Source organism: Delphinus delphis, chromosome 16 (assembly GCF_949987515.2).
Source record: "Delphinus delphis chromosome 16, mDelDel1.2, whole genome shotgun sequence".
In the NCBI taxonomy this organism is placed as follows: Eukaryota; Metazoa; Chordata; class Mammalia; order Artiodactyla; family Delphinidae; genus Delphinus; species Delphinus delphis.
In genome coordinates, this window is record NC_082698.1 from 46,883,484 (window position 1) to 46,892,287 (window position 8,804).

The following is an 8,804-nucleotide window of genomic DNA, read 5'->3' on the forward strand; positions in this document are numbered from 1 at the left end:
GAAATAATTTTTCTGTTACTCTCTTTTGTCTCCTTCTAGGACTTGCATTACACATATATTGGCATACTTATTGTTGCTTCAAAGATCTCTGAGAGTCTGTTCTTTTTCCTTCAATTGTTTTGTTCCATGTTTCTCTATATTCTTCACATTGGGTTATTTCTATAGCTCTGTTCTAAAGTTCATGTATTCTTTCTTCTGCCATCTCAAATCTTCTGCTGAGCCCCTTTAGTGAATTTTTCATTTCAATTATTGGACTTTCAACTCAAGAATTTCCATTTGTTTTTTTATATTTTCTATCTCATTGAGATTCCCTATGTGTTGATTCATTATTATCATGCATCCCTTTAATTCTTTAAACATGTTCCCTTTAGTTCTTTAAATGTATTTACATAGGGTTTTTTAAAAGTATTTGTCTGCTAAATACAAAAATCTGGGAATATTCAAAGAGTTTCTATTGGCCTTTTTCCTAAGTATGGGTCACACTTTCCTTTTCCTTTGTACACTTATAATTTTTTAATTAAAAACTGGGTATTTTAGATAATGTATTGTAGGAACTCTGAATTCTAATTTACTCACCTAAACAATGTTGTTGTTGAATTGTTTGGTAACTTGCCTGGGATAAATCTGTTAAATCTGTCTCCTCTACAATATGCAGTCACTAATATCTCTGGTTATATTTGTTGTTTATTCTTCCTTTTATTTTTAAACTGGCTTCCTAGGGGTCACCTCTGTTTCTGTGTAATTCAGTGATCAGCCAATGATTGGACAGATGTTGCATTCAAACCTTGAACTAGTAGAACTTACATTCTCTGCCAGTAGATCTGCGTGAGGTAGGGAAACGCAGTCAAAGTTCAGATTGTTTTCAAGTTCTTCAGGTTTGCCCTGGCTTTTACTTTCTGCTGGACTCTTCACATTACCTCTGCATTTGCCACAGTCTTAGGGTTGGCAGGAGTGTATGGGTACCCTGAGCCCTCTCTGGTCTCCACTGCACGTGCATGCACCCTAAGCCAGGCACATGTTTGCCCCAACAATGACTAAAAACTCAGACACAGCATTAGTTCTCCCCATTCACTTGCTGCCAAGATTGTCTATTCCACTGACAATGCCTCTGGGTGTAGGCACCACCCACTGCTCAAAATTGAATAAGCCACTTTTGACTTCGTCAGCAAAGTTGCTGGTCCCCATGATGTGCCCCACCCTGGCAGAACCTCTGTGAGGACTGAGCTGGGGAAAGTGGGATAGAAGCACCCCTTGGCAAGAACACCACAGACTCTCACTGTTCTTACCTAAAGTATAGCAGTTTTTCAAGCATAAGTGATTGTTGCGTGCCTTTGGTCAATTTCAGAGTATGGAAATGGTTGTTTTTGTCAGTTTTGTCCAGATTTATAGTTGCATTTGGCGAAGAGGTTTTGCTGACCTCATCACTCAGACATAGCTAGAAGTCCTGCCTCCTACTTACCTATTTCATCTACTATCTGTCTCCCCTCTCCTACTAAGATACAGGCTCTATTCTGCAGGCTTTATTGCTACTACCCCTTTGGTCACTATTCAAGCACCACTTAGAATAAGGAGGGAAGGGTGAAAGTTAAGGTTAGAGCTGTTTTCACAGTGCCTAGAATGATGTCTGACATGCAGTATATGCTTAATGACTGTTGAACAACTGAATGAATAACATGGAGAGAAGACGAATGGAGGTCAGGTAGCGTCCTTGAGGATCTGAGTCAGTAAGAATATAAAGGGGACAGTGGGTTCAAGAGATGGTGGAGAAAAAAGATGGACAATGCTTGGCAGTGCCAGACAGGGAAGGCACTGAGGATGTCCACACAGTTGGTTTTGGTGTTGCAAAGTATTTCTGCAGAATTCCAGACCTTTGTCACAGAGCTAAAGACACATGTACATGGCCCAGGAGTCAGAGAAGCTGAAGAGGCTCTGTGGGAAGGAGGGACAATGGCAGGTCTAGCTGCTGCTTCATGCCAATGAGATGAATCAGCTTATCAGCAATAATGCCCACGTGCTGCAAAATGGCTGCTGCTTCCCTTCAGTCTCTCAAATCTCCCAAGAATCTCCCTGTAGCCTGTGGGAAACATACAAGAAAGGGAAGCCTGGGACGTGTCCTTCAGCCTCGCCAAGTTGTATTAGAAAGCCATCACGGGTTCTTATTCTCTGGTTTTGGATATGGGAAGCTCACGGAAGATGTGAGGCCATTCTAAGATTCCAGCAGGATGGCTCTGGGAGGGGAAGCTGGTGGGCAGGGGGAAGAGGCCAGGGCAGGGAGACATTTCAACAGTTCAGGGAAGGGCTGATGAGAAGTTGGACCAATATAGTGGTGGTAGAGACAGAACAGTCTAAGAATATGGAATGCACAGAGCTGGGTGTCTGGCTCATGTGGAAAGGAGGGAGGGAGGAGGTGCCGTTGTTGGGAGGTGGCACAGAAGGAGGGACAGGTGTGGGGAGGACTGCTTGGTGCCATTCCTGACTGACCCTCAGCATTCTCTGTTCTCTATCACATCTCAGCAACTCCAACACCATTCGTCCATCCATCCATCCAACCATCCATCATGCATTCCCTGTGGGGTGCTCTGGGCAGCAGCTCTGTGAGTGAAGAGAGACACCCACTGCCCAGCCTCACACAAGCAATGATCCGTGGCATCCGCCCCTGCCCAGCACCCGACACCATAGATACTGCATTGGGACCTGTCTGTATCTGCAGGGGACTCAGCAGTATTCAACCAGAGATCTGGTTGGCTTCTGGGGGGATCAGCTTCTCAGGGACTGATCTGGTAGGGATGGTGGCCAAGTGTATATAGAGGGCATCTTCTCTGACTGTCCCACCCACTCGCTCTGGCCCTTCACACTGGAAGAACTCTCAGAATTAAGCTAAAGCTCCAGCCAGCCTGAGGAAGCCCCTCAGACCCCAGCCCACCCACACTGCATCCTGCACGTTGCCTTTTGCCTTCACGTCTCTGCTCTGTGAGTAGCTCTGTCCCCGCACCCCTTATCCTACCCCTCCTGACTTGCCTCCCGGCATTCTGGACTTTGTGTGCCAGCCAAAGTTACCTTGAGTGAAGACTCCCTGCTTGCCTCCCACTGTCCCCCCAGGCATACCTTAGCCGTAGGTCTACAAATGTTTGTCGAGCCTGTACTGTTGGCCAACAGTCATTGTTCTAGATGCTTGAACACATATGCAGAGATGCAGCCCTCCTCTCAAGGAGCTCTTGGTCTGCAGAAGCACAGGGCTCTGGTGGAGGGTGTGCAAGAAGAGCGGGAACCAGGAGGAGGGTCTCAATGCTGCTCCTGGGTCAGTGCAGGGTCCCAGAGCAGGGAACAGCCAAGTCGGCCTTTGGAGCAGGGGCAAGAAGCAGCCAGGTAGGTAGCCCGCAGCAGGCGTTCCTGGAAGAGGGCCAGGGCTGTGTCAGGAAATCTGAGGCCTCCATCCTGCTCCTTCCCGGGCTCCTGCATAAGCCCCAAGCCCAGCCTGTGACACCCAGACACACAGACAGCACTGACGCCAGCTGGGCTGGAAAGACCTGCCACCCCTGTGTCTCCTCCGCTCAGTGCCCTCTCTGCCAGCTGTCTTTATAGAAGCCCACTGATAAACACTGATGCTGTTTGGGGAAGGAGGGGGAGGGGCGGGGCTGTGTCAACCCCTTAGCACCCATTCCTCCTCAAGGATGTTCACCTGCACCTGGCAGCACAAGGGACCCTAGGGAATGAGATGGAGGTGGGGTTTTCTTCTTCTTTTTAAATGAAAGAACAGTGAAGGAAGGACCTATGCTACCACGAAACTAAAAATAATAACAAATATTAGCTTTGAGATCACCTTGCACAGTTTACAACTCACTTCACCATGGTGATCTCATTTAACTCCTGTAACCAGCCTGTGAGATAGTCATGTCCCCATTTTACAAATGAGGAAAGTGAAATCTTTCCATACTGCTCTCTAGCTGGAAAGTGGTAAAGCTATGCCCAAATCTGCCTTCCCCAAAAGCAGAGCCCAAGGGCTTGGGTGCGGGTGGTTTATTTGGGAGATGATGCCAGGAAGCAGGAATGAGGGGCTGGGGAGAGTGAGACATGGAAGGCAGGCCTGCGTAAAGGGCATTATAAACATCACGCTGTCAGCAACAGACTGACTTCGCAGAACCCTGAGAAGAGTATGGAGTGCCTCTCAGATGGTCCAGGAAGGACAGAGGCAGGAGAATTACCCCGCTCCCTTTCTCCCTCACCTGAAATCTGCCCCTAGAGATGTGGATGCCCAGCACTTCTGGGCTTCGTTCATTTGCACAGGGTCTGTAGGTTCCCTTTGGCTTCAGAGAAGCCCCCAGCAGCTGAGAGCCTGGAGTGGGAACCACCAGTGGACAAGAGCTCTGTATCACACCTGTGACTGAAATCAGAACTGGTCACAGAGATGGGACTTGTGGCGCCCAGAGGTGTGTTACAAGCTGCAGCCTATGCCCCTAATGTGTCCCTCTCTCCAAGCTGGGGGCAATATGTGAGCTGGACAGGCTTGGGGAGACATGGAGTTGGGGTCCTGGGAACCCCAGTGCAGAGGTGCAGAGGTGCAGAGGTGCAGAGATGAGGCCAGCGAGCAGTGAGAGACAGAGCAATCGGAAACAAGATGAAGAGTCCCACTTCATGGTGGTTCCAGAAGGGTCCCTGTCTCCAAGGGTCCCCATGGGAGCTGGAATTCTCTTACTTACAGTGAGGAGGAAGGGCAGGCACGTTAGTCTGCTCAGGCTACCATAACCAAGTGTCACAGGCTGGGTGGCTTAAACAACAATTGATTTTCTCATAATTCTGGAAGGTTAAGTTCTAAGATCAAGGTGTCAGCAGGTTTGGTTTCTTCTGAGGCCTCTCTCCTTGGCTTGTAGATGACCATCTTCTCCCTGTGTTTTCACACGGTCTTTTCTCTGTGCATGTCTGTGTCCTAATCTCTTCTTCTAAAGACACCAGTGATATTGCATTAGGACGCATGTTAATGACTTAGTATAACTTAATCACCCCTTTAAAGACCTCATGTCCAAATACAGTCACATCCTGAGGTACTGAGGGTTAGGACTTCAACATATGAATGCAGAGTGGGCACAGTTCAGCCCATGACAGCAGGGAAAAGCCCTCTTGCTTTCCTGGATCCTGAGCTGTTGGCCCTGAGGAATAGTAAGGCATCTGTGCCCCAGGAACAAGGAGGCTGGGGAGAGGCTGGGCAGAGCCCTCAGCCAGTGTCTAGACAGAAACTCTGCCAGACACACTGCCCTCTGGAAGCCAGCGGAAGCCCACACTTACCCACCCTCAGCAACTGAACCAAATAGGGGCTGAGTCAGGGGCTTTCCTTAGGGAACCAGTTTCTTACGCTGATTTCTGTTCCTGCACATCTGGGAGAAATGACTCGACCCTGAGAGTGGTTGCGAAATGGCAAACCACAGTGAGGGCTCACAATTCTTCTGCACTCCCCTGTGGTCTCATTTACTGCTGCCCCAGCTCTGTGGGGGCAGAACAGCCCTCCCTGTTGGCCAGATAAGGAAGTTGAGATTCAGGAAATTCATTGACTCCCAAGGGCACATTGCTACTGAGCGGCAGAAGCAGGACTCGACCCAGATCTGAGCTGACCCATCTCTACTGCTCATTTGCAGCCACACCTCCGCCTTCAGGGACATTGGCTGCACCCGTTGGCCAGAGCCATCAAGTCCCCCACCACAACTGGAATGTGTATCTATCCGGCTTTCCGCAGTATGACTGAGTTAGTGGTACAAACGGGCTTTGCTCAGCATGTTTGATGGCTGGTATGTAAGACTGCCAGCCAGTTACCATAGCAACAGTGGTGGGAAGAAGCAGCATCCTGGTGGCCTGGGTGGGAAGAGAGGATTAACATGGGGACAAAGATGCTCATAGCATGGACTTTCAGATACCCGCCCCAAATGCCATCTAGGACTCAGTGCATCCTGAAGACCAGCTCAGCCCAGTGTTCAGTTGAGAAACTGTTTTCACTCTTTTTTATGGCTGAGTAATATTCCATTGTGTGTACGTGTGTGTGTGTGTGTGTGTGCGCGCGCGCATGTGTGTATATATGTATATACCACATCTTTTTTATCCATTCATCTGTCGATGGACATTTAGCCATGCCTGGCTATTGTAAATAGTACACCAGAAACTAACACAACATTGTAAATCAACTATACTTAAATTAAAAAAAATAAAATAGCATTCTAGGGGGAGTTAATTTTAAATCTGTCCAAGACGGCTGAGGGGGACGAGGCAGCGCGGAGGCGGCAGCCACACGAGGGGCTGCAGTGACGGAGGCGAACCAGTGACCCAAACACCGGAGTTAACCACGTCTTGTCCAGGACCCTCCTAGGTGAGAATTATGAAGATGATGACCTAGTAGACTCTGATGAGGTTATGAAGAAACCATGTCCAGTATAGATTGTTCTTGCACATGAAGATGACCATAACTTTGAGCTTGATGAAGAAGCTTTGGAGCAGATATTGCTACAGGAGCACATACGAGACCTTAACATAGCAGTGGTATCCATGGCAGGAGCTTTTCCTAAAGGGAAATCATTTCTACTGGACTTCATGCTTAGATATATGTATAACAAGGATTCTCAAAGTTGGATTGGTGGAAACAATGAACCATTGACTGGATTTACATGGCGGGTTGGTTGCAAAAGAGAAACAACAGGCATACACGTCTGGAATGAAGTGTTTGTGATCGAGAGACCTAATGGAACAAAAGTGGCTGTGCTGCTGAGGGATACCCAGGGTGCCTTCGATAGCCAGTCAACTATCAAAGATAGTGCAACAGTGTTTGCTCTGAGCACTGTGACTGGCTCTGTCCAGGTATATAATTTGTCTCAAAATATTCAAGAAGATGATCTTCAATACTTGCAATTATTTACAGAATACGGCAGAATTGCAATGGAAGAAATCGACCAGAAACCATTTCAGACATTAATGTTTTTGATTTGAGACTGGAGTTATCCTTATGAACATTCATATGGTTTGGAAGGTGGAAAACAATTCCTTGAAAAGAGATTGCAGGTAAAACAAAGTCAACATGAAGAGCTACAGAATGTAAGGAAGCACATTCACAACTGTTTCTCAAATCTTGGTTGCTTCCTTTTGCCAAATCCTGGTCTTAAAGTTGCAACTAATCCTAGTTTTGATGGGAGATTGAAAGATATTGATGAAGAGTTTAAACGAGAGCTTCGAAATCTGATTCCATTGCTACTTGCCCCAGAAAATTTGTTAGAAAAAGAGATAAGTGGATCTAAAGTCATTTGTAAAGATCTTGTACAATACTTCAAGGCTTACATTAAAATTTATCAAGGAGAGGAACTTCCACATCCAAAGTCCATGCTTCAGGCAACAGCTGAAGCTAATAATCTTGCTGCAGTAGCAGGAGCAAGAGAGATCTATTGCAAAAGTATGGAGCAAGTAGGCGGTGGGGACAACCCTTACACTGCACTCTGGAGCAAAAACACCTGGATCTCAAGGAAGTGGCAATTAAACCGTCTTGTTCAGTAAAAAAAAAAAATGGGTAGAGATGAATTCTGCCGTCGTTATCAGGACCAGTTTGAGGCTGAAATAGAAGAAACCTATGCAAATTTTATAAAGCACAATGATGGCAAAAATATCTTCTATGTTGCTCATACCCCTGCCACACTGTTTGCAGTCATGTTTGCTATGTATATAATCTCAGGACTGACTGGCTTCATTGGCCTAAACTCTATAGCCGTCTTGTGTAACCTTGTCATGGGGTTAGCACTGACGTCTCTTTGTACTTGGGCATATGTTAAATACTCTGGGGAGTTCAGAGAAATTGGGATAATGATTGATCAGATTGCTGAAACGCTATGGGAATAGGTATTGAAGACCCTTGGTTGACAATTTCATGGAGGAAAACATAAGGCAGTCTGTAACAAACTCTATCAAAGCAGACCTGACTGACCAGGTGTCTCATCATGCCAGATTAAAGACAGACTGACAGTTCATCTCTTCATGGACTCCACTCTTTCTTTTTCTCATTCTTGCTGTACAGTGAGAACTCAAATAAAAATAAACCAAAGTTTACAATCAACTGTAGAAGTAGTTTAGTATAACTGGCTTCACAGATGGCCGCCACAGAGTGTGAAATTGTTTGTTGGTTTTAAGCATTCTGTTCATGGCTCCTAAGACATGAAGACTGGCTGAGGAGCATTGGTTTTCATGCACACTTGTGCCATGTTTAATTCTTTTGTTTCCCTTTTTACTTAATCTAATGTTAGTGAAATTTGTCTTATGTAAAGGCTATTTCAGGGAAATATTTTAAGAAATCTATTTAGAGTCTCTTTAACACAGTGTCCCATTGAAATTTTAATTTTTAGAGAAGTTATGAATCACTGTATCAAGAATCAGATTGGAATGACAAAGAAGCCTTTATTGAGCCACGACATTAAAAGTATATATTGCTTTACTGCCTTCAATACCAGTATTACATAAATGCATGTATCAGAAACTTCATAGAAATTTCTTAGCTACTCTTGTAGCTAAGAAAGTGATTCTGAGGTGTACATTTTTCTTGCCTTTTTAAATTTATAAACCTGCCCTAAAAGGAGAAACATATCTGGGAAACTGAGCTGTCTTTATGCAGTTTAGCCTTCATGTACATAAAATATGCCATTAATTTTATTGGGGGGAAATTCCATCCAAAAATGTTGCCTACAGCTATGAGTTAAGAGTATCTATACAGGGCTTCCCTGGTGGCGCAGTGGTTGAGAGTCCGCCTGCCGATGCAGCAGACACAGGTTCGTGCCCCGGTCCGGGAAGAT

The 8,804-nt window shown here is 45.9% G+C and overlaps 1 pseudogene; it reads left to right on the forward strand.

Moving 5' to 3' along the window:
- The first annotated feature begins 3,182 nt into the window (after positions 1 to 3,182).
- On the forward strand, positions 3,183 to 7,860 carry LOC132439192 (atlastin-2-like; annotated as a pseudogene).
- Positions 7,861 to 8,804: the final 944 nt, after the last annotated feature.